This window comes from Odocoileus virginianus, chromosome 8 (genome assembly GCF_023699985.2).
Source record: "Odocoileus virginianus isolate 20LAN1187 ecotype Illinois chromosome 8, Ovbor_1.2, whole genome shotgun sequence".
Classification (NCBI taxonomy): domain Eukaryota; kingdom Metazoa; phylum Chordata; class Mammalia; order Artiodactyla; family Cervidae; genus Odocoileus; species Odocoileus virginianus.
Window position 1 is genome coordinate 5,841,497 of NC_069681.1, and position 27,509 is coordinate 5,869,005.

At 34.8% G+C, this 27,509-nt stretch overlaps 1 long non-coding RNA gene across 1 annotated transcript in view; it reads right to left on the reverse strand.

Annotated features, from left to right (window-relative positions):
• Positions 1–15,007: 15,007 nt before the first annotated feature.
• The window catches only part of LOC139036209 (uncharacterized), a 30,357-nt gene continuing 17,855 nt past the window's right edge, over positions 15,008–27,509 (reverse strand). Inside the window, exon 3 of the long non-coding RNA XR_011488910.1 lies at positions 15,008–15,140. This is a non-coding gene — a long non-coding RNA (uncharacterized lncRNA). The remainder of the gene's footprint in view (positions 15,141–27,509) is intronic.

The following is a 27,509-nucleotide window of genomic DNA, read 5'->3' on the forward strand; positions in this document are numbered from 1 at the left end:
AAGGATGCAAGGTGTTCTCCAAAGCCTACCCCAGACACACCCAGGAGAGCTCAAAGATATGCTGCAAAATAAACACAGAGACTTTTCTAACTCCTGTACATTCCCTCTAGGCACACAGTCGATACAAACTAACCACAGGGGCTTAACCTTAGGCAGCAAGGAGTCCATTCATTTCATTTCAGGTCAGTTGCTCAGTTGTTCAGTTGTTCAGTCGTGTCCGACTCTTTGCGACCCCATGGACTGCAGCACGCCAGGCCTCCCTGTCCATCACCAACTCCCGGAGTTTACTCAAACTCATGCCTATTGAGTCGGTGATGCCATCCAACCATCTCATCCTCTGTCATCCTCTTCTCCTGCCTTCAATCTTTCTCAGCATCAGGGTCATTTCAAATAAGTTAGCTCTTCCCATCAGGTAGCCAAAGAATTGGAGTTTCAGCTTCAGCATCAGTCCTTCCAATGAATATTCAGGACTGATTTCCTTTAGGATGGACTGGTTGGATCTCCTTGCAGTCCAAGGGACTCTCAAGAGTCTTCTCCAACACCACAGTTCAAAAGCATCAATCTTTGGCACTCAGCTTTCTTTATAGTCCAACTCTCACATCTATACATGACTACTGGAAACACCCCAGCCTTGACTAGATGGACCTTTGCCAGCAAAATAATGTCCCTGCTTTTAAATATGCTGTGTAGGTTGGTCATAACTTTTCTTCCAAGGTGTAAGTGTCTTTTAATTCCATGGCTGCAATCACCATCTGCAGTGATTTTGGAGCCCAAGAAAATAAAGTCTATCACTGTATCCATTAAGTCCATTAGGGGTTCATAAATATTCTACACATGTATACATCTGATTATAACAGACTAAACTGTGAGAAGACATACACAAATGAACCTGCTGTTATATAATTTGCAATTGTCAATTGGCCATTTGCATTCTCTTGCATTGACTGGTGGTGGCTACAAGCCCTGCTTAGCACAGGGCACAACCAAAAGGAAAATAGATGGGGAAACAGTGGAAGCAGAGTCAGACTTTATTTTTTGGTGCTCCAAAATCACTGCAGATAGTGACCGCAGCCATGAAATTAAAATATGTTTGCTCCTTGGAAGGAAAGTTATGACCAAACTAGACAGCATATTAAAAAGCACAGACATTGCTTTGCTGATAAAGGTTCGTCTAGTCAAGCCTATGGTTTTTCCAGTGGTCATGTATGGATGTGAGAGTTGGGCTGTGAAGAAAGCTGAGTACAGAAGAATTGATGCTTTTGAACTGTGGTGTTGGAGAAGACTCTTGAGAGTCCCTTGGACTGCAAGGAGATCCAACTAGTTCATCCTAAAGGAGATAAAAAAAAAAAAATAAAATAAAAGGAGATCAGTCCTGGGTGTTCATTGGAAGGACTGATGCTAAAGCTAAAACTCCAATACTTTGGCCACCTGATGCTAAGAGCTGACTCATTGGAAAAGACCCTGATGCTGAGAAAGATTGGAGGTGAGAGGAGAAGGGGATGACAGAGGATGATTTCTTTGGATGGCATCACTGACTCTGATGGACATCGGTTTGGGTGGACTCTAGGAGTTGGTGATGGACGGGGAGGCCTGGCGTGCTGTGGTTCATGGGGTCGAAAGAATTGGACATGACTAAGCAACTGAACTGAACTGAACTGAACTGAACAACCAAAAAGGGATGGAAGTAACAAAAGGTAGAAGCTAAGAGGGATTGTTAATAGGAGGATGATTCTTTTGGGGTTGGCGTGCTCCCTATGTCTTGGGACTGTCTGTCTAATAAAAAAAATCCGTCTGCTTGAGTTGAACCGACCTATAGCATGTCTGTTGCTTTAAAACTTTTAATTTGTTGTTCTAAATTTTTTTTTTTTGTAATGAGACAAGAATTGAGAAAGAGGAATAAACTGACCTGACATACATATATAATACAACATAGGAGCATACATATGTAGAATATTAAATTTAAAATGTGGGTACATACTCACACACCATATATATACAAATAACGTACAATATAATACATTACTTGACCATTTTTGCTTCCATGGAAGGATATTTTAAATAAAGATAAATAGATATTTAAAAGATCAATAATACTGTAAGATGCCTTCTGAAATATATAAACTCTTAATATGTTTTATCCCTGCAAGTGAAAATCTAAAATTTGAAAATCAAGTCTTTATAGCAGCAGCGATGAATCAAACCTATTACTGAGACTTTAAGCCACTCCAGCTGCATATGAAGGAGGTGTGAAAAAATGAAAGTTCAATAATCTAAAAAAAAAAAATAGTGCTTTTCCGCACTTTGTGGGATGGTGGTGATGGGAGAGCACACAGCGTAGTATTCACTCAGTGGGTGATTTCTGCAATAGCAGCATGATTTAGTCTAAATTTAATCCAAAATTAAAACTGAAGATGTGTTTCATTGTATGTGATCCAACATTTTTCTGAAATGCATTTTCTAATCTCCTCTAAGTTTCATTATCTTAACATTTTACCTTATTTTGGTGTATGTCTTAAGAACATCTCTTTTGCAAAAGAGGAGTCATCTAAAACACATCTGCTTGAATCATCCTTTTCATTCTTATTACCTCTTTTGAGAATTTTTGATAGTCTCTTATGTAAGGTGAAATAACAAATGGGGTTGAAAGGGTCTCCAAAATTTCATGTTTTTCACTTGATATCCTGGAAGATATTCAATTTACAGAATATAATTACACAGATTTTCAGTCTTTTAATTTGCTATATTAAACATAAAAATAAAATGCAGCTAACCAATTATTAAAATAGCTAAATTTTCTTGTGGTAGAAATATAAATATTGATTAATTGCTCTTTCTTATACTGTCAAACTAGTGATACAGTAATAATAATATATATTAATATTTTTAAAATTAACTCTTCAATGAAAAAATCATAGATTTTAATATAATAAAGAAGCTATTAGTAATTTCTAATCCATAAGTGGGTGCATGCTCATTCACCTTAGTTGTGTCCAACACCTAGTGACCCCATGGATGGCAACCCTCAAGGCTTCTCTAACCATGGGATTCTCCAGGCAAGCATACTGGAGTGGGTTGCCATTTCCTCCTCCAGGGGATTTTCTTTACTCAGATCCAGCTTGCATTTCCTGCATTGGCAGATGGATTCTTTACAATTGAGCCACCTGGGAAGCCCAACCTCCAAGTACATGGTAGGAATAAATAAGTAGTGTAGCTGAATCCCTTGTACTTAAGACTCCACCTAATAGAGCTTTGCTTTAGAAATGCTAGCTCAAATAACCAGGCTTATAAGAAACATTTTCCTACTATGCAAATACTTAACACAAGGATGAAATCATATAGCAAGATAAAATGTATTTTAAATATATGTGACCACTCCCAACTCAGATGACAATAAGTGCTAAATAAAATTTCAAAAGTGTAAAGATCAATATGTATTATATACCAATCATCTTTATTGCAGCATAATCCACAATAACCAAAATATATAAACAGCCTAAGTATCAAGTGCTCATCAATAGATGAATGAATGAGGAATATATATATATATATATATATATATATATATATACACACACACACACACACACACCTATATAAACTGTATATATTCATATATATATATATATATATATATATATATATATATATGCTGCACAATGGTATATTGTTCAAATATGAGAAGGAAGGAAATCCTACCATTTAAGACAAAATGAATGGGTTAGAAGATACTATGCTAAATAATCTTTGTCAGACAAAGACAAATGCTCGATGAGGTCACTTATATGTGAATCTAAAAAACTTGAACCAGTAAAAACAGAGTAGAACGGTGATTACCAGGGACTTGAAGTTGCGGGAGGTTGGGGGAATATTTAAGGTTATAAAAGTAGACAAGTAAATTCTGAAGGTTTAATCTCCTTTTTCTTGATGAGTCTGGCTAAAGGTTAGTCAATTTTGTTTATCTTTTTAAAGAACCAGCTTTTAGTCACATTGATCTTTTCAATTGTTTTAAAAGTACTTTAAAAAATATAAAATGAAAAGAAATTATGCAATAGAGAAAATCTTGATAGAATGGAAGAAACTATGGGTTTGGGCATCAAAAGAATGTTCGTTTATAACTTGTTCTCTATTTGCAAAGTGATTTGTTAACTATAATTCTACTGAAGCAATAATATTCTATTTCTTAATATCTCAAACAGTACCTAAGAAGATAATATATACATGGTATTTACCACAAAATGGGTCTAAGGTAAGATTTTCAAAATTACTGGAAGTTTAAATAAGAGTTAACTCATGTAAGGTTGCAGACAGTTTTTGTTGTTGTCCTATAGAATAATAAAACAAATTGTATGCAGATATCAAAGTTGGGAGAAAATAAAAACACACCAAATAACATGATTTTTTCAATGGACACAGAAATGGAGAATATGAAAAAAATCTAATGCCCTTTCATGATAAAAAAATATTTGACATTCTCAGAAGAGAAGAAAAGAGAACTTCATAATGGGCATATATGTAAAACCAAATCTAATATCAGACTTACTAGTGAAAGCCTCAAAGCTCTCATGCTAAGATCAGGAACAAGACAAAAATGTCCACCCTTGAAATTTTTTTTCAGCATTATAATGGAAGTTCTAGTCAAAAGAATTGGGGGAGAGAAAAAAAAATGCATTAAAATTGAAAAGGAGAAAGTAAGACTAACTCTATTTGCAGATAATATAATTGTATATAGAGAAAACTTTAAGGAATTTGCATGCATACAACAAATATTAGATCTAAGCATATTCAGTACTGATACAGGCTAGATCAATTCTTAAAACTTAATTTTAATTCTAGATCCTAGTAATGAACATCTGAACATGAAATCAAGAAAACATCTTTATTTACAACTGAATCAAAAATAATGAAATAGGAATAAATTAAGCAAAAGAAATGCAATGCATACAACACAAACTACAAAGATTGCTGAAAGAAATTAAAACAAGTAAATGAAAAGATATTGCATATTTATAAATCTGAATAATATTGTTAACTATGTAAGACTACCCCAATTGACCTGCAGATTCAACACAATTTCTTACAAAATCCAAAATGTCTTTGTTGCCGCAATTAACAAACTAATTTGAAAATTTGCCTGGAAATGTAAATAAAGTAAAATGTACAAAGTGGGAATATTAAATGATGTAACTGCCTTGGACAACTGTTGCTAGAAATGTTATCATGTGACCCAGAGATTCCATTCCTAGGCATAAACACAAGAGAATTGAGAACTGTGTCCAAGGGTTTCTCTGGAAGTCCAGTGTGAAGACTCTGCCTGGCAGTGCAGGGGATGTGGGTTTGATCCTTGACTGGGGAACTCAGATCCCACGTGCAGCAGAACAACTAAGCTCACACGCCATAACTACTGAGGCTACACACCACAACCAGAGACCCCATGCACCGCAATGGAGAGATCTCACATGACACAATGAAGATCCCCTGTGCCACAATTAGGACCTGATGCAGCCAAATAAATATGTAGGAAAAAAATGAGCATGTGTGTCCACCTGTTGTACACAAGAAATAGGTACATGTGTTCAGAGAAGCATTAAGCATATTAGCCGTAAAGTGGTAACAATTCAAGTGCTTATCAATAGTCTAATGGATAAAGAAAAGGTAGTCTATCTACAGTATGGAATGGTAACCCACTAAAAGAAGTGAAGTACTCATGGAGGCTTCAACGTGGTTACAACTTAAAAACATCATGTTAAGTAAAAGAGGCATGACACAGAAAAAGGCACATATTACATGACTCTATTTAAATAAAGAATCCCAAAATATGCAAAACAACAGACAGAAAGTGGGTTATTGGCTTCAGGCACAGGGTAAGGGAGAGAATGGTGACAGCTTAATGGGTCTGGTAGTTTCAAGTGATAAAAACATGCTGGAGTTAGAGAGAAGTGATGGCTGAAAACACTGTGAGTTAACGCAAACCACTAAACCATGTTTTTGAAATGAATAAGTTACTTGATATGTGAACTATATCTCAATTAAAAAAAATTGTCACACTACTCTCTTCTACAAGCTGTTTTGTTTTTAAAACAACAACAAAAAGGAAACATATGAAAAAGTACATACTGTGGGATATTCTGAAAGAAATGGGAATACCAGACCACCTGACCTGCCTCTTGAGAAATCTGTATGCAGGTCAGGAAGCAACAGTTAGAACTGGACATGTAACAACAGATTGGTTCCAAATAGGAAAAGGAGTGCATCAAGGCTGCATATTGTCACCCTGCTTATTTAACTTATATACAGAGTACATCATAAGAAAGCTGGGCAGGAGGAAGCACAAGCTGGGATCAAGATTGCCGGGAGAAATATCAATAACCTCAGATATGCAGATGACACCATCCTCATGGCAGAAAGTGAAGAGGAACTGAAATGCCTTTTGATGAAAGTGAAAGAGGAGAGTGAAAAAGTTGGCTTAAAGCTCAACATTCAGAAAACTAAGATTATGGCATCTGGTCCCATCGCCTCATGGGAAATAGATGGGGAGACAGTGGAAACAGTGTCAGACTTTATTTTTTGGGGCTTCGGAATCACTGCGGTTGGTGACTGCAGCCATGAAATTAAAAGATGCTTACTCCTTGGAAAGTAAGTTGTGACCAACCTAGACAGCATGTTAAAAACCAGAGACATTTCTTTGCCAACAAAGGTCCGTCTAGTCAAGGCTATGGTGTTTCCAGTTGTCATGTATGGATGTGAGAGTTGGACTATAAAGAAAGCCAGGCACAGAAGAATTGATGCTTTTGAACTGTGATGTTCGAGAAAACTCTTGAGAGTCCCTGGGACTGCGAGGAGATCCAACCAGTCCATCGTAAGGGAGATCAGCTCTGGGTGTTCATTGGAGGGACTGACGAAGCTGAAACTCCAATACTTTGGCCACCTGATGCAGAGAGTTGACCTCATTTGAAAAGACCCTGATGCTAGGAAAGATTTGAGGGCTGGAGGAGAAGGGGACGACAGAGGATGAGATGGTTGGATGGCATCACCAACACAATGGGCATGGGTTTGGGTGGACTCCGGAAGTTGGTGATGGAAAGTTAGACCTGGCGTGCTGCAGTTCATGGGGTCTCAAAGAGTCGGACATGACTGAGCTACTGAACTGAACTGAAAGAATAATGTAATCATTGGGCCAGATTCAGCTATGACACTGATGATGTAACTAAATAGAAAATTGTAAATAACATTACATAATATAGTAAAAGCTCTGATGTAACAGTAAATAACACACATTCTGATGATAAATTTCAACAAGGAAATGCAAGTTTGAGGAATAATAGACTAATCTTCAAATGACAAGAAAAATAACATAAGTAGAAAAACACGAAGAATGTCTTTCTGGATGATGTGACTGAGAAAAGAATCAGTGAACTTTTTTTTTTTTTTTCAGTTATATTTTATTTACTTATTTTACTTTTTTTTTTTTAAATTAGTGATTTTTGCCATACATTGACATGAATAAGCCATGGATTTAATGTGTTCAGGATGGAGAATCAGTGAACTTTAAGTTGATAAAACTTACAGAAACAAATGGGTTTCCCAGGCAGCACCAGTGGTAAAGAACCTGACTGCCAATGCAGTCAATTGGATCGTTGGGTTGGGAAGATCTCCTGTAGCAGGGCATGTAATCCACTCCATTATTCTTGCCTGAAGAATCCCACAAACAGAGGAGCATAGAAGACTACAGTCCATAGGGGTTGCACAGAGTTGGACACAACTGAAGCAATTTAGAACACATGCATGCAAACAAACAGAACAAAGTGTGGAAGAAGAAAGAAGGAGGGGGGGGAGAGAGAGAGGAGGAGAAGCAGCAGAATAGGAAGGAGATGTGGATACAAAGGAGGAGAGGGAGGGGGAGGGGAAGAGGGAGGGGAAGGCACAGGAAGAGAAAGAGGAACAAAAGGAGTGGGAGAGATGGAGAATGAAAAATATTCCAGAAAACAGAATTTGTAATCGTGTAACACCATGTACAAAGTCCCACATTTAGCAAACAGAATACCTGTATTTCATTCAGAATTTTAAATTTCAGAATCAGATTTTATGTATCATATTGTCTTTCAGGTAATGTGTATACAATAGTAGATTGAATAAATTGATGCTAGCTTCTACAACAAACAAACCCAACTCTCTGTGACTTAATGTGCTTAGAGACTGTATTTTCCCCAAACCCCAGTCCTTTGTAGCTGAGAATGCACTGCTGAGAGCTACAAACGATAATCTAGAGCTCTAGAGCTCTTACACTGTGTTATTCCTCCACGTCAGGGACTTTGTCTCAAAATGTTTTTTTATGGCCACAACTAGATATTGCATATACAGCTTCTTATATTCTGTTGAGCAGAAGCCAGCTGCATAGTCTCCACATACTGCAAAATACTAGGGAATGCAATTTACTTGTTTCACCAGGAGCAGAAAATATAATACAAATATACTATACTTATATATAAGTATAAAATATATATTTTATATTATATAAAGTATATAAATTTATATAAATATTTAAAATTAAATAACATATAAATGGTGCATAGTTAGTGTTTCTCTGCTAATATATGTGTGTCATATGTGTATTTATTTATACACATATATATATACTATATCATGCAATCATATAGTGTATATACATATATATACTATTGCCCTAATCATGCATATAATATTCGATTGATAATATACACATATCATCCTTAATATTAGCTTTCCATTATTGTATAATGCTTATTTCAAACCAAACAGCTTAAAATAAAAATAATACAAATGTATTGTTTCACAGTTTATGTCAATAGTTCAGGTACAAGTTAGATGAGTTCTCTGCCCATAGTCTCGTTAAGCTGAAATCAACACTTTGGAAAGGATTGCAAGTTCATCTGAGGCTTGGGGGTCTCTTCAAAGCTTAAACATAGCCAGTAACTCCTTTTTGGTTATAGGACCGGGGTGCTTAGATCCAGGAAGCTTTGAGATCCTCCCATGTGTCTCTCTCTACAACATAAAAGCCTCCTCCTTCAAATCCAAAAGAAAAATATCTATCCTATTTCAAATCTCTTTGAGTTTTCTTCCATTTTGAATTTCTAGCCTCTCTTTTAAATGTCTCGCATAAGTCTGTCTTCTGTAGGTAACCAGTTACAGGGATCCAGAGGCAATGCTTTGAGTAACTCCTTTATCATATCACACCATGGACTATCAATGTTCTCTTTACCACTGGAAATAGGGACTTTATTGTCTTTCAATCTACTCACATTAGAAAGTCCATTTCAAAAAATACAAAAACTTTATAATAACATTCACTTAAGATTCTGTTCCTCTGGAATCACTTTTGTTATCAAAATTCAGCTAAAGCTGGAAATGTTAAGACCCGGCTTTGGAACCACACAGATACAGGCTAAAACTGTTTTATCAGGTGAGAATCTCTCTTCCTCTATGAGAAGGGCCTACTCACACTTTTTAAAATGTATAACTGAAACAGATACACCCAGGACAATCTCTCTATTTTAAAATGCAGACATACCATGGTTTATTGAACTTTGCTTTATTGTGCTTCACACATGCTGCTTTTTTTTTTAACCACTTGAAGATTTGCAATGACTCCACAAATCCCACATCAAGCAAGTGCATCACATGACATTTTTCAAAAAGTATTGTTCACTTTATGTCTCTGTGTCACATTTTGGTCATTCTCACATATTTTTCATTATTTTTATATTTATTATGGAAATCTGTGATCTTTGATAGCAGTATTACATAGAGATTACAACTTACTGAGGATTCAGATAATGGTTGTCATTTTTTAGCAAGAAAATATTTTAAACTATGATATGTACATTTCTAGACATAAAGGCAGTATACATTTAATAGATTGCAATATAGTATAGGTATTTAATTATTTTTAATTTTAAAAATTAAAAAAAAAATTAAGTGTACTGAGAAACCAAAATGTTCATGTGACTCACTTTAATGTGGTGGTCTAAAACTAAACCCACAATATCTGTAAACTGGTTTAGTTTCACTAAAAAACACAATCCCTTCTTAGAAATGATTACACTAGTTTTTGAGTAACTGGGAGGTATGTGTGTGCTACCAAACACTACTGATTGATTCCCTTTTATCCTCCAACACTTACAAGAAGCTATCTTTTCTAGCTTATTCTATCCAGACATACTAAGAAGAGAGCTTAAGGAACAGAGGATAACCTAGTTACTTTGACAAACAGCTCACTGCTTTCCAGTTTGGCACTCATTCACACCTCTTTTTAAATAGTACCTCATCTCCAAATAAACACTAACAAATGAATACTTCCACAAGATATAAATTTCCATCATACAATCAAAAGCATAACAAGCCTTTCCCTAGGAAATACAGTCTTTGGATGATATTCACGCTCCTCCATTGATATCCAAATCCCTAACTAAAAGCCAAAGCATTAATCACAGTCTAGGAATCAGTGTAAAATTAAAATTCTGACTATCTTCCTTTCCAGGCAAAAGAAACATTGTTAACAAAAGCTGAATTGGGAATCTGCCAAACTAATAAATTAATTCCTTATTTGAAAATCTGCCAGTTAGAAATTTAAAATTACAATTTAAAGTGCTTTCAGTCATATAGTATTTTACTTGAAAATAGTGTTTCACTGTCTGCAATCATATATGTACAATCGTGTAATACAATTACAATCACATAGTACTTTACTTGCAGGTAGTTGTAAGGAGTACATCAAGAGATACAATTCATCCCCTGGTGGTGGTGGTTTAATCACTAAGTCATGCCTGACTCTTGTGGCTCCATGGACTGTAGCCCGCCGGGTTCCTCCGTCCATGGGATTCCCCAGGCAAGGATACTGGAGTTCCTTCTCCAGGGTGTTTTCCTGACCAAGGGATCCAACCAGAGGATCCTGTATTGTAGGCTGAGTCTTCACGCCTGAGCCACCAGGGAAGCCCAGTTCATTCCTTAAGGACCTAAAATTCTACTTTGACCACGAAAGGCAGTGACGAAAGGAGATCCTCCCGGTGACAGAGCTTGAATTGTACCCTTTAAGTCTGAGACTTGACTTTACTGGGCTTACAAGCTAGGTTAACTTGTTCCAGTTTCATAGATGCCAACAGAACACAGAGTCTCGGGGGAAGAAGAGTAGCTTTTACTCCTCACGGTACAGAAAGGAGCCTATTATTTACATTGGTTCTTCTTGCACCCATGTGTCTCAGGACAGTGTGATAACCCCGGACGGATGCTAAGCAGAGAGTTCGCATCACAGCTGAGGAGCACGCAGTCCAGGGAACCCACTACATTTACAGCAGTCGATTAGCAAGTCTGTGTTTCTTTCAAGGAAGGGCTGGGAGACGGATTCCTTAGCTCTCAACCTTGAAAAGGAAATCTGAGAAATAGGCAAGCAATCAGGGCTTGCAATTTGGCATACCTGGCAGAAGGGTAAGAGCACAAAGACCCAAAGAGTACTGTCTTTTCAAACACATTGATACGCAAATGATTTTCATTCATTTATTTATTCATTCACTTTTTCTCCTCTTTAACCTGCTTTGTTTTTCTGCATGGCACTTATCAAATTTTGTTGTCTGTCACTCCCCCCAGTTCACAAGATCTAAGAAAGTAGATTTTGCTTTGTTCACTCTTATATCCCTAGAATTATGTCTTGTTACATTTGTTTTATAAAATATTTGTGGTTGAATTTAAATATTTATCAGTTTCCTAAAAGCTGGATGTAACCAGGGTTACATAACAGTTAGCAAGATGGAGAAGGTCCCTATTTTAACCCTCAAAATCTTTATCAGTAAAAGGTATTATAATAGTGTCTACCTCATGTAATTATTGAAAGGATTTGATAAATAATGCAAGTAAAGTGTTTAGTAAAATTCCTTTTGGAAAGTAAATGCTCCATCATTTATTAAAAAATAATGCTCCTACTCTTGGAAGTTCTTATATTATTTATAATGTTTATAGTTTAAAAATTTGCACTACCATTTAAAAATTATTCTCTTTAAAATAAAATCTTCAAACACAGAGATGTATAAAACTAATACAACATAAGCTTAAGTGATATAAATATTTCATTTTTTCCCAGAATATTGTTACATTGAAAGAAAAGTTACAAATAAAACTAATGCACCATCAGACCCTTCTTTTCTCTCCCTTTTGTCCCTTTCCACTACATCATTTCTATTCCTATTCTTGAACAACTGGGTTTTTTAACATTTTTACTTAAATGTGATCATGCTGGAAGTAGTGTTTTGCACCTTTCAAAACTTTAAAACCAAAATATTTCCTTGAAGACATCTGTTTGCTCTTGATCCTTTCTGCATCATCCCAAAAGTTTATTTGTGAGGAGTGAAAGAGTATGAAATGCTACTGAAGGAAAGGGGACCCCTTCTAGGGCCCAAAACTGGGCTCTTGTCTAACACTCGGAAATGAATTGTCTGAGGAGACATATCTGCTGACAAAGCAAGAGATTTCATTGGGAAAGGGCACCCGGGCGGAGAGCAGCAGGTAAGGGAACCCAGGGGAACGGCTCTGTCACGTGGCTTGCAGTCTCGGGTTTTGTGGTGATGGGATTAGTTTCCGGGTTGTCCTTAGCCAATCCTTCTGACTCAGTCCTTCCTGGTGGTGCAGCCATGTTCAGCCAAGATGAATGCCACAGAGGCTTCTCGGAGGTGGTTGGACAGGTGGTATCTCCTTTGACCTTTCCCAAACTCTTATGGTTGGTGGAGGCTTAATAGTTCCCTGTTCTTTACTAGGACCTCCTGTTGTAAAACAACTCATGCAAATGGTTACTATGGTGCCTGGCCAGGGTGGGTGGTTTCAATCATTGTGCTTCCCCTGACAACTCCCCCCTGAGAGACTTCATACTCAAGATTCTTCCTGGGAATTGGGGCAGAGGTCTCTTTCTTCTGTAACTTCTTTCTGCTGTGCATGGGCATAGGCCTGTCTAGCAGAGCAGAAGTCTCCCTCCACCTGATCTAAGCCAAGTTATTTTTTTTTTTTTTTTGCCTGTAACCAGCATTCACCCTTGTAATAACAGCAGTTTAGTTTGAAACTGTTGGCTCCTCTCAGAGATGAAATAGACAGGGGCCAAACAGGAGACCTAACAGGATGGTCATCACTGGTCCCCAGAAACAGGAGGCAACATTTGGGGTGAGGGCTGCAGGGTTTGTGACTTTTTTTTTTTTTATTTTTTCGATTGGTTGGTGGTGAAGCAATAGAGGTGTGCTCCAGGAATCTTGTGTTTAGTCTGGAGTTACCATCCTCCACCTGGGTGGGGGCTCCAGTTCAGTAGAAGAACTCAAAGACATTGTTATGCATATTTCCTTGAGTAGCAACCGGGACCCTGTCTCAAGGCTGTACCACCATTTGATTGTTTCTCCTCTGTTTCTGAATCCCCTCCCTTCCTTGATTAGCAATTGTTTGAATCCACCCTTCAGAACTCAGGGAAGGCCAAGGAGGCTGAATGAAGCCTATATCTTACAGATAAGAAATGGAGAACACACAGCAGATCTGTGCTCCAGAGCCCCACTCCTGCTCAGTTTTAATTTAGGGAACTGGGAACTATGACTGTGATAACTTCCTGTCAAAATGCGGCATAGGACTGCCTCAGCTTGGAGAAGAGACACTGAATTGGAAGTATTCCTGAGGTCCAAATCCTAGATCTGAGCCTTATATGATTAAAATCTCAATCTCTTGGTCTGCCATTTTGTTGTAACAGACCCAATTAGAAGTAGCTGGAAGAGGGACAACTGAAATTTTATTTATTTATTTTTTAAAGTTTTTTTCTTTTTTAATTATTATTATTATTATTATTTTGGAATTTTAATAGACAAAATACATTTCTTTCTTTTTAGAACAATAGGCCTGAAACCAAGTCTGGACCTGGCCCTTTCAGGGAGACTTGGGACCAGGTAGCCAGTTGTCTAGTTTTATAAAAAGTAAGGTTTCAGTCACTAGCTTCCTGCAGACATTGTTTTGAGAATGGTGGCATCTAGGCCTGACGTGACTCAGAAAACTCGTTTAGCAATACAATGTCTAATCTGAAACTACACCCATAATATGATTTTTCAAGTTGTCTGGGAAATAGTTATTTCCCAGGATATCTGAACCATAGCTACTCTATTTTGACTTTTAATTGTAAAATTTTTCTTAATAGCCAAAGCAGATGTCATCATTAATGACGTCAGTGTTTCTCTAGGCATGAGAAGATGCAATAATTGGAACTCAGAAAATCTTCTCCTGAAAAGATCTAACTATCTGAAGGCTGTTCTGCTAGTTTTTCCCAGAGCACAGTGTCTCATCCTGGTTTTCACCCTGAGCTCCTTTCAGGGGCATTGAAAGTCAGCAGTTGCAGTGGCCATGATTTAATCTTTGTAGATGTAGATGGCAAGTGTCAGTCTTCAGTTGACAGAGCCCCTTTTTGTTCATAAACTTGATCATGATTTTGAGAGGGGGCATTTCATGACCATTTTATTCCATGGTGCTGAGAATGTCCATTCTCAGGTTTGGCAAAGATTTTGTTGACAGGCCACTCAATGTGCTGTTACTGGACTAGGCCATAAAACAGTATCCAAAATTCTCTGGACCACCTGTCTTACTAGCCTCTTGGTTCAAGAAAATATTTCGTCTTGTTGCTTCTTGCCATATCTAGAGTTACACTGTTACCATCATCAATCTCATATGGAACTATATATTATTTTACCAAAGGCGTCAGATGCACATTTGGTAGTGCAAGAAACAACAATTTTGTAAAACAGGTGAAATAGTAAATTTTTTCAGGGCCAACAGGTTAGAGTCTTGTAGTAGAGAAATTTACCAGGGTAACCTAGAATTAGACACAGGTAATTGGCCAAAAACCCAACAACTGGATTGATTTCTAAAACTAGCACAGGATCAGGCCTATGATAGAAAAGTATTTGATTTATATGCAAATGTCTAAGAAGTCAAGAAAACATTATAAATGATCATACAAATCAGGTCCAGCATCTTGGGCAAGCTGTCTACCTTTGATGTCATCATCTTATCCAGGTGTAGTGTAGTTTCTCCTCTGTTTGAGCATCATTTTAAGGTGAGATCAGGTCAGCTGTCTTCTCTATAGACCAATCCAGTGTAGGGGCCTTTGGAAGTGGGAATTAATATAAGAGCTAATTTCTCTTCAATTTCATTGTGCATGAGCTAGTTAAGAGTATCTGATAAAAAAAAGTCCTTCCATCTAGGTTGGAGACAGTCGCTTAAATTATGTCTTTTTTCAGTCCTGGTTGCAAGTCATGAGGCATCTGATCTTAATCCAAAGATAGATTACAGAGATAAACTTCAGAAACACACTTAGGGTATTCTTTACAAATTCAATTAAATTTTACATTAATATCACATAACAGCAAAGAACTATCCAAAAAATGAGTCTCACTATATACAGACCTCCATTAACAAACTGGGATTTAACATTTACTGAAACATCCTTTTTCCCCCTAAAATTACCCTCATTTTTATCAAATATTACCAAATTAAGGCTAGCTTGTTTGCAAAATAGGTCTGTTCTTACTAATTTTGGTCTTATGATTTATATAACCATACTTGATCATAGACTTTTTATTTTGCTAAAACATTTATAGAATCTCAGATTGAACTTTTAAAATAAAACAGGGCTGGGAAACTCACACCAAAGGCTTATCACAGATTTTACCTAACAAATCTAGGTGAATTCTATTTTTAAGGTCTCAAAAATTCCTTGAGATTTTTGTACCTGTTAGTGAGATAACCTTTCTAGCTCATTTGATAAACTTACTGGAAACCTAAAAGTTTCAAATTTCTGGAGGAGTCAGATAGAGAGAAAATATAATTGCTTTGTTTATAAGGTATACTTTTTCCAAATTATTTTCATAATTAGTTTGAGAGGAAGGGTTTTCCTACTCCCAGAAAACACAAGATTCAAACCTGTAATTTTTCAGATAGAAACCACAAAAGTTATAAGCATATTAGCTGGTTCATTCAGTCCTTTTGTTAACCTTTGTGAAGTCATCAGGTTTTCCATTAGAATACCAGGACATATCAGAATGTTAAGAACTCCATATAATTTCTAGGATATCTGTATTAGTAATTTTATCATACATTATAACATAAGCAGATTTACTACTCATTTGATAATCATTTTCATGTAATTTAACCAACCAAATAAACACAGTGTAATATCTCTCTTTGGGATGTCTCAGGGGCCCTCTGAAGCACCCCAATCTTAGCTAGAGGTCAAAAGAACTTCAAAATAATTTGATTTAGGAAGTTTTATTGAAAAGATAAATTAAAAAGGTTTAGAACATTTGGTCAGATTTAGTCAATGTTGATGGGTGTATCATTTAGCTTGTTGATATGTCACAATGGGCATAAATACCAAGGCTCAAGGTCTAGTGAAAGTCAGCTCTTGGACCTAGTTTTCTTGTGGCTGTGTCATTCCTAACAAAATCCATTTATCTAACCAATTGTAATCCAATTTTAGAAAATCCTGGTCATACATAATTTTTTTTAGTAGTTTTTAAAATACTTTTTCTTTTTCTTATTGAAAACACACCTTCTACTTTGTTTTAGCAACCAAGAACTAACTTTTATGCTAGCACTTTATAGATTGGTGAGCATAAATACCAGTGATAATTTCTAAAACCTTGCTTTCTTAAAACATTTTAGGATGGCACCAAACATTATTCATTTATAGTCCCAAATCTCTTTAGTTTTCCTGTAAAAGGAAATCAGTGTTTAATAGTAAATGTTTCAAAACCTTATTTTATTTGCAAATGACCTAATATTTAATAGACTTCCAATACTTAGTTTAGCACAACCTTTAGAAATTCAAGTTACCCCAATCTGGAGAGACTATTTTATACAGATATCTCTAAAGCATAATTATTTGTAATAGAGCTTATCTAAAAGCTCATGTTTCATTTACATTTTTTAGGAGTTTTTTTAACTCGAGATAATACCCTTGTTGACAAACTTGTAACAGATATGATAATATTTAACATATTAAACCTAGGTACAATGAAAATATTTTATTTAATAATTACTCTAAGACATATCCCTATTAGATAGGTCAACATGTATTTAATATTAAATATCATATATTTAATATTAAATATTTACCAGTTCACATGAACCTGGCATTTAGAATTATTTGATTTGTAAGCATTTACCTTTCTTTAAGTCAATTAAATAGATCTCATTTACAAATTTATCTCAAAAATATTATCTAGAGATAAAGACATACTGAGACATATTTAGACAGATACAACACAAGATCTAGCTTCATTTTCTAAGTTTAGTCATGAATTAGATATTACAATATAAAATTCACTAGTTTATAAAAAACAGTTGGAATAAATAAAACTTTTAAAGGCTTTTTTCTATTTTTTCTCAGTGTCAGGAGTTAGAGATGGTCTAGATAAGTGTTCCTGAGAACCCTGGTCTCAAGGCACAGGGAAAGAAAATCAAGTTCTAAAAAAATGTCAGGAGGTCTAAACCAAATGGTAGCCAGACGAAGCAAAATGGCCACCAAATATCACAACACAGAACACAGAGTTAAAACACACATATAGACTTGGCAGTCTTCATCAGATACTCCCTTAAATACAAGAATACAGTGTCTCAGAAAACCTCTCTTAAAGACACAGCACTTCAGATCCAAGTACTAACAGAGTAAAGGAAAATATCTCAGGTCTTCAACGATTTCAAAGGGAGGAAAGGAAGCCAGGTTGAAAGGAGAAGGGGGAGGAGGTGGGAAAGGGGGGCAAAAGAGGTGGCCTTACAGACATCTCCTGCCACCTGCAGATACCCAGGCAGTATGGGACTTTACCCTGGGCCTCCAGAGAAGGGAGGACTGGAACTCGGCCCTACCAGAAACCAGACCAGAACAGAACCAGAATTCGAGTTCTCTGCCAAGAGGAGGTGATCAGCCTCCAATCCTCAGCTCAAGCTGAGGCCCTTTGAGCAGATTCCTGCGTCCAGAACCGGGGGACTAGAAAAAAGGGGAAGGATAGGAAGGGCTAAGAAGGGGAAAGAGAGAGGGCAGGGGAGAGAGGTCAATACAGTCTCTTGTTCCTTACTGGTTGGGGGCACTCTGGCCAGTTGTCCGCGTCAGGAGGAGACCAGGGACCAAAGGGTCCCAGTTGCGGCCACTGGGTCTGGTCCATTGGCAGGCAAGCTGGCCCCTGAGTACCCCGAGTGGTCAGATGTCAGTTGCAGTGAAGAAGAGTCCCCACCAGAGTTGCCACTTGTTGCAGGAAAGGGGACCCCTTCTAGGGCCTGAAACTGGGCTCTTGTCTAATACTCAGAAATGAATTGTCCGAGGAGACATATGTGCTGGCGAAGCAAGAGATTTTATTGGGAAAGGGCACCCGGGCAGAGAGCAGCAGGTAAGGGAACCCAGGAGAACAGCTCTGTCACATGGCTCACAGTCTCGGGTATTATGGTGATGGGATTAGTTTCCGGGTTGTCCTTAGCCAATCATTCTGACTCAGAGTCCTTCCTGGTGATGCAGCCTTGTTCAGCCAAGATGGATGCCAGAGAGGATTCTGGGAGGTGGTCAGACAGGTGATGTCTCCTTTAGACCTTTTCTGAACTCTTCTGGCTGGTGGAGGCGTATTAGTTCCCTGTTCCTTATCAGGACCTCCTGTTGTAAAACAACTCTTGCAAATGGTTACTATGGTGCCTGGCCAGGGTGGGTGGTTTCAATCATTGTGCTTCCCCTAACAGTACCTTAGTGTGTTATAATAAAATTACTTCACCTCCCAAAAAATTCTGATAAAAATTTTTGACACTTAGTTTCCTTAAAGTAGTTCAAGTTTCTCGCACCTTACAAGCGTTTCAGAATTTGTTATCCAAATATAACGTCTACAGTTTTTAAAAGTATTTGGCAGGTTTTAAAAATAAGCAATATTTAGGCAGAATAAATTTCTACATTGATAAATGCCACTTAACGTTTAAGAAAGAAAAATTTTAAGGGTAAAATAGATTCTTCTTTGATTTATTTTAATACTGAAATATCTTTAGTCATGTTTATATTTTTAATATTAGTCAGTAAAATGATTGCCAAAATTAATTTAGTTTCCACAAAATAAAAGAACATTCCAAGAACAAATTTTCATTGAATTCTTGAGAAAACACTCAATACATAGATTTTCTTTCTACTATTTTTGACAGTGTTTTGGATTACCTTAAAATATATATATTTTTTGCAAAGTGTCACAATATAGCTAACACATCAAATTCTTTATATTCAGTCTGTAGAAAAACAAACCAATTACTATGATTCAAATCAGAAAACATTGATAATTGAGAGAAATATGACTGTGATATAAAAATTCTAGACAAGCTACAATAACTCATGAAAATACATTTTCTGCTATATAAAAAGTACCACTTATTTTTAATATCTTCCTTTAGAAAATAAATATGTGCAAATAAAGTTGAGGTATATTAGATCTTTTTTCAACCAATCTTTTAGCAAAGACTATTTATCATTTGTATTTTCTTTGAAATTGTACATTATATTTTGCTTTATGTCATATTTAGAAAATACAGATCAAATATTAGAGAAATAATAATCTAGATAATTATGGTTATAAGTGTAAATTTACTAGAATACATTCTATTTGGCTGGTATACAACTATATCTTGGAGTTAGAAGCCTTAATAACAAATGCTATTATAAGGAGAAATTGCTAAAACTTTTGCAAAAGAAATTATGATAGAATGAGCAAAAATCAGTAGTCTCTAAACAGTATGAATTTTTTCCTTTTTATGCAGTAAAATAATAAATATTGATCTCAAGACTGATTTTCTTTGCTTGGTCCTCTCTATATAATGTCTCTCTCTATATATATGGGTATCTCAGTTTCATCTTAATGAGAATTCCTTCCATTAAAAGTGATATATGTAGGAAATGCATATTCAAAAAATCATTTAATGAAATTTGAGTATGTTGGTATAATCAGATATACAATTTTAATGGAAAATAATGTGAATAAAAGAGATGTGTATATTCTTATAACTATTTCAAAAATGCTTTACATATAAACTTGCAGGTAGCTCATGAGATTTAACAACATTCTAAAATAAAAACGTAGTGCTGAGTTTAATGTAATGGGAAGAGTGAGTTATTTATTAACTCTATAAGTATTGTTGTAACCTACTAATATTATGATTTATTAATTCAACAAGTAGCTATTCTCTTTTGTTCTTAAATAATAATAAAAAAATACTTAAATCAGACTTGAGAAACAGTTGAAATATTCATCATAGAAGCATATTTAAAGATTCACACTTTCTGATTTTAATGACATTTAATAATAGCTTATAAAATGAGCAATTTCTTTTGAGATGATAATGAGTATATGAATAAACATCAAATTTAAGTGGCATGCACTTGTTATACATTTTCATCCTTATTTTAGTTTCTTTGATATTTTATCTCATGTTTTTAAATTTTTTATTGAGCAAAATTTTCAAGGACTATTTTAATAATTTTTATCATAGGATTTTTGCTGTTTGTGACAATACAAAGTGTTAATAGTGCTAGGATACTTAGATGTACAACTGTGTGGATGACCTCAAAATTTGGCTTGCATTATATATTGCTTTCATCCTACATTTCTTTTCACAGATTAAAAAGAACGTCACACAATGTCAGATTCATTTTGATTTGCAAGCCTGTGTTAGGGATGATGATGAGACAGGAAAGTTTCCTCCTTCATAGATTTAAATTAGGAAGCTGCAGTGCAGTCTTCCACTTCATGTTAAATTTATATATGAAACATACTTCTGTTTTGAATTAGTAGTTAATTGATAATGAAAACATCTTCTTCCTTTACTTTTCCAGTTACTCTCTTTCACATCTCCTGTCACTGGGCTTCATTTTCTTGTTTGTTTCTTTTAATTTTTACTTCATAATAAAATAAATGTGTACAGCAAATATTCACGTTATATAAGTTCAACTTAATATAAAATACTGAATATTTGCACACATGCAAATTTTAATTTTAGAAAATTACTAGCTTTTATAAGATCAAGTACAACTTTTGTGATATATTTGATCCTTGACATTATTTTCAGTAAATATTTTGAGCATGGTAATTATTAATATAAGATTTGAAATGTCCCAATAATTAAGAGTTTGTGTATAGTTGTTGGTACCATTATTTTACATACATATAGGACAAGTTAAGTCATTTCCTCTACTTAAAGGAGTAAGTGTATACCTTGTCAAGAAATAATGGGTTGCTATTAATCCAAAAGAAGATATTAATGGTTTCCTAACAAATTTTACAATTTTTAATCTGTGAAAATATCCAGTGAGCAAATTGTCACCTATTCTTTAGAAGTTTTTATTTAAAAAACTTTACTGAAAAAGGTATAGGACTGTAACATAGAAGAAAATAATATAAACTTCAAAAGTTCATTTCAATTCTGAAATATACTTGGTTAATACCAAAGTGTAGTAGTACATGGATCTTCTGGTTGTGTACTAATAATATGAACATTTTATTTTATTATTAGTTTTTCAAATAAGATCACTCATTAAATGACCTATATATTTTTCATAATAAACTTCATTATTTCCTATAAGATGACATTCAAATTAAAAGAAAAAGTATTGTTAATTTCCAATTTATACTAGAACAACTTAATTGTGAACTGTGCCCCTATCCAATGAAGGAATATCTTTAAAAGAAAAACCCAAATTAAATTAAAGGAACATTTATTGAAAACCCATTAGATACTGGCCTAAGGTGATGCTTAAATGAATAATACAGAGTCTTTAACTATAAGTTTGTTAAACTATAATGGAGAGAAGAACATAAAAAATGAATGGTTACTAAAAGTATTCTAATTATAATTAACATTCTTTTAAGACACAACAAATAAATTGCTATGTTAAAATAATGACATTTCTCATAAAGAAATTAACATTTGTTCATGATGTCAAAGAGACAAATTATTTTTATAAGCCTTTAAAGTGCACAATAACAGGGAGAGAAGGTAGATTAAGAGCGAATAGAAACAATGCCAGAAATTTGGCCTCAGTCAAAAGAGAAGTTGCTAAACAATGCGTGGCATGGTAGAACTTCAAAAAGTCAGAGTATGATTAAAAATTTATTCTCAAAATTGTTTAAAGTTGATGTCAAACATAATATAAAAGCGTGGTTCAAATTTCTTTTTTTTTTTTTTTTCATTTATTTGTATTAGTTTTAGGCTAATTACTTTACACTATTGTAGTGGTTTTTGCCATACATTGACATGAATCAGCCATGGATTTACATGTGTTCCCCATCCCGATCCCCCCTCCCACCTCTCTCCCCATCCCATCCCTCTGGGTCTTCCCAGTGCACCAGCCCCGAGCACTTGTCTCATGCACCCAACCTGGGCTGATGATCTGTTTCACCCTTGATAACACACTTGTTTCAGTGCTATTCTCTCAGAACATGGTCAATTTTCTGAGTCACACCAGAGAAAAACCGTGCCCAATATTACTTCAGGGGCAGCAAAATTGTCTTTCTTGAAGATCTGGAGCAATATGATTAATAAATACTGCAGTTTTTGTGGAATGTCTAAATGTCTGTGAACTCAAGAGAGAAGAGCCTGTAAGTTGAACTTCATCAAGAATCAGTAAAGAATTCTTCCACAGAGTTTTCTCCAAAGGCCGTTGGAAATATCTGTGAAAGCTACAATATACATTTGTATGCTATTAAAATTCAAAGGCTAGAAAGTAAAGATAACAGTTTATATCATTTATTCAAAATGAAGCTATTTACATATCTGTTAAAGTATCTTGACCACATTTAAATTAAAAAAAAAGTCAAGGATTGCATTCTACATGAGGAGAATATACTGTAGTTTGAATCTATCCTACAAAAACTTGTTCTCAAGTTATGAATCAAGCAGTAAAAATATTGAGTGCAATATAGTAAAAATTCTTTGTTGTCACATGGACTCAAAGAGACGAGTTGAAAAATAGTTAAGTTCTTCACCTTCTCCTCCTCTTTATCTCTTTTTCTGACAAATATAATCATGTACAATTTTATATATGTACATATATATATTATATTAAAGGATTAAATGAGAATTAAGGAATAATTTATTTACATTACATAGCACCACCTAAATAGCACTGAATACATGTGTAGATGCTATCATAGTATATACAAATATTTGTGCTTGCATTCATGTGTTTCCAATATATAAATGAGTACCAGTTTTATGGTTATAATAATTTTGCTAACTACAGTATTATTAATGATCATTAGAGAAATAAACCATAAGATATTAATAATTCTGTGGCATAATTATTTAAAGTAGTATGTGTAGCTTTAGAACTAGTAGTTCTAGTTTAGAACTAGTAGTGGTGTACTTTTTGAAATGCTTGATAGTGAAGATCCCTGGGAACAGAAATAATTGACATATTTCACTCAATTTATCTTTAAATAAATGAATGTGTATAGCCAAGTATATTTTGAATGAAGTACACATCTCAATGGGAAATCAAAGACTGTGAAATCAGGAAAATTGACTTTATTCAGTCTTGGCTCCACAGTTTACATATTTTATAATCTTAGGGAATTTATTTATTGTCTTTTCATCTCAGAATATGAACATCATGGGTGAGGTTAAAGAGTGTGTAGTAATCAACAAAAATTTTAAAGTCAGGGTTTTTTCTAAAAGGTGATAAAGGATAATAAACTTTGCAGCCTTGACACAGAGGTCACACTTTTCTCAGCAGAACTGAGCATCCAGTCACATGTGCTCTGTCAACGGTAGAATATTGGCAGCTTAGTAATCAGTGATTAATTAAACATTTTCCAATGTTACATTTCAGATATATCCCATAAGAATCAAGCTTTCTAGATTTTCTTGAAAAATAGGTTTATCTGAAAAAAGAAAAAGTAAAATAGGTTTATCTGACTACACTGGTCTAATATTCTTTAAAGATAATAATTGGTAAGAGTCGAGTTAATAGTTTCCCCTCATAAACAGGGCATGATCTCTAGTTCATCATACTTCTTCAAACTATTTGATAAACCTGATGATAAATTCAGTTGAAATTCATCATTGCATTTGATATATTTCATCCTAATCGAATTAGAGAAAAGTGAAATATTTTTGTACTTAATCTCTGCCAAAATTTGAAACCAACACATAGACCAAGAAGTCTATAGAATTTTAAAAGGGGGTATAATATTTCCTCAGGGAGAGTAAGATACTCAGATATGCTTAGCTTGTATAAATACTACTACTACTACTACTGATAATAATAATAATGTGTCTGCTTTAAAAGAGCAAAAGTAAGACTTTATAATTCTTAATCAACCTTCTTATCTTCATTCAATGCCTTGCATACATGGTTCCTTTAATCATTTGAGTTACAAATTCTATTCTCAGAAAGTACACAAATATTATCTGTAAATACACTGATATATGGACAAGAAGATGGAGCATAAAATTTAGTTAGTGTGTCAAGAAATAATGTAAAGGAAATGTTGGTACTTTCAGTAATTGTGATTAAATTTTTAAGTCATTCCCACAGTAGTTCATAACATTTCAGCACTTCTAAATATTATAAGATTTCATTTAATTCACAATATATTTTTTTTATTTTCATGCCAAAATCTTTTCTCAGTTTTCAGTTTATTTCACAATAATAACAAAACTATCAGTCACTGAGCACTATGCCAAGTGTTTTAATTACAAGAGCTAATATTTAATTCTCATAATAATCATGCAAGTTAAAGTATCTTTTTATTTTTGTATACATCACACTCTCATCCTCTTTTTTTTTTTTTTCCATTTATTTTTACTGGTTGGAGGCTAATTACTTTACAATATTGTAGTGGTTTTTACCATACATTGACATGGTGCACTGGGATGACCCAGAGGGATGGGATGGGGAGAAAGGTGGGAGGGGGGTTCAGGATGGGGAACACATGCAAATCCATGGCTGATTCATGTCAACTCACAATATTTTTATATCAAAGGGAAAATATCTTCATATTCTACAAAATAAACCATGCGTCATTAGTATATGATTTTTTTTAGTAGCTTTGATCAGTTAAATACCATTTACATATGTAGACTTTTACATATCCAGATATCTGTTACATATTGAAACTTTCACCTCACAATTTTATGTAGTTTAAATCAAAACAAACATCTATGAGAATCAAATGGTGTGACTTCTTCTTGACTAAACTTTGGACAAAATTTTTAATTTGTTTCTTATATTGTGATTTCTGAGCAGCTAGATAAAATCATATTTATTTTTATATAAATGGCATTGTAGATTTTTCTAACTATTAATTCATTTTCCTTTCTAATTTTTATCCTTCATATCACTCAGTGAATTATATAGTTAAAACATTTCTTGATTTCTTTATATACTTAAAACCCCTGGTTTAACAACCAGAATATTTTAGACAATGAATTAGTAAATGATCACATTTCATTAGTTAACAAGTTAACACCTTTTCTGTATAAAATAATATATTGTTCACTAGATGAGCAATAGGCAAACAACTCAGTAAATTGATGTGTAGACTGCAAATACCATAATAAAAGTTAGTATAATACTCAGTATTCATTAAAATTTTTTTAATATGTGTATCATTATGACATCAATGAAATAGACACTATTTTAAAGTAACATTTTCTTAAATATTTATTCAAAATAATTTAATAATAGAGACTCAAAAGCACTTGCTATATAAATCAGAGTCGAATTAATTGAATAAATTTATTTACTCAATGTTTGTAATGATATAGTCTAGACACAACAACAATCTTCAATTAAAACATTTTAACAAAGTTGCAGGATACAAAATTAACACACAGAAATCTCTTGCAACACTAACAATGAGAAAACAGAAAGAGAAATTAAGGAAACAATACCATTCACCATTGCAACAAAAAGAATAAAATACTTAGGAGTATATCTACCTAAAGAAACAAAAGACCTATACATAGAAAACTATAAAACACTGATGAAAGAAATCAAAGAGGACACAAACAGATGGAGAAATATACCGTGTTCATGGATTGGAAGAATCAATATTGTCAAAATGGCTATACTACCCAAAGCAATTTATAGATTCAATGCAATCCCTATCAAACTACCAACGGTATTTTTCACAGAACTAGAACAAATAATTTCACAATTTGTATAGAAATACAAAAAACCTCGAATAGCCAAAGCAATCTTGAGAAAGAAGAATGGAACTGGAGGAATCAACCTGCCTGACTTCAGACTATACTACAAAGTCAAGTCATCAAGACAGTATGGTACTGGCACAAAGACAGAAATATAGATCAATGGAACAGAATAGAAAGCCAGAGATAAACCCACGAACCTATGGTCACCTTATCTTTGACAAAGGAGGCAAGGATATACAGTGGGAAAAAGGCAACCTCTTTAACAAGTGGTGCTGGGAAAACTGGTCAACCACCTGTAAAAGAATGAAACTAGAACACTTTCTAACACCATACACAAAAATAAACTCAAAATGGATTAAAGATCTAAATGTAAGACCAGAAACTATAAAACTCCTAGAGGAGAACATAGGCAAAACACTCTCCGACATAAATCACAGCAGGATCCTCCATGATCCACATCCCAGAATTTTAGAAACAAAAGCAAAAATAAACAAATGGGACCTAATGAAACTTAAAAGCTTTTGCACAACAAAGGAAACAATAAGCAAGGTGAAAAGGCAGCCCTCAGATTGGGAGAAAATAATAGCAAATGAAGCAACAGACAAAGGATTAATCTCAAAAATACACAAGCAACTCCTCCAGCTCAACTCCAGAAAAATAAATGACCCAATCAAAAAATGGGCCAAAGAACTCAACAGACATTTCTCCAAGGAAGACATACGGATGGCAAACAAACACATGAAAAGATGCTCAACATCACTCATTATCAGAGAAATGCAAATCAAAACCACAATGAGGTACCATTACACGCCAGTCAGGATGGCTGCTATCCAAAAGTCTACAAGCAATAAATGCTGGAGAGGGTGTGGAGAAAAGGGAGCCCTCTTACACTGTTGGTGGGAATGCAAATTAGTACAGCCACTATGGAAAACAGTGTGGAGATTTCTTAAAAAGCTGGAAATAGAACTGCCAGCCATATGACCCAGCAATACCACTTCTAGGTATACACACTGAGGAGACCAGATCTGAAAGAGACACATGCACCCCAATGTTCATCGCAGCATTGTTTATAATAGCCAGGACATGGAAGCAACCCAGATGCCCATCAGCAGATGAATGGATGAGAAAGCTGTGGTACATGTACACCATGGAATATTACTCAGCCATTAAAAAGAATTCATTTGAATCAGTTCTAATGAGATGGATGAAATTGGAGCCCATTATACAGAGCGAAGTAAGCCAGAAAGATAAAGACCATTACAGTATACTAACACATATATATGGAATTTAGAAAGATGGTAACG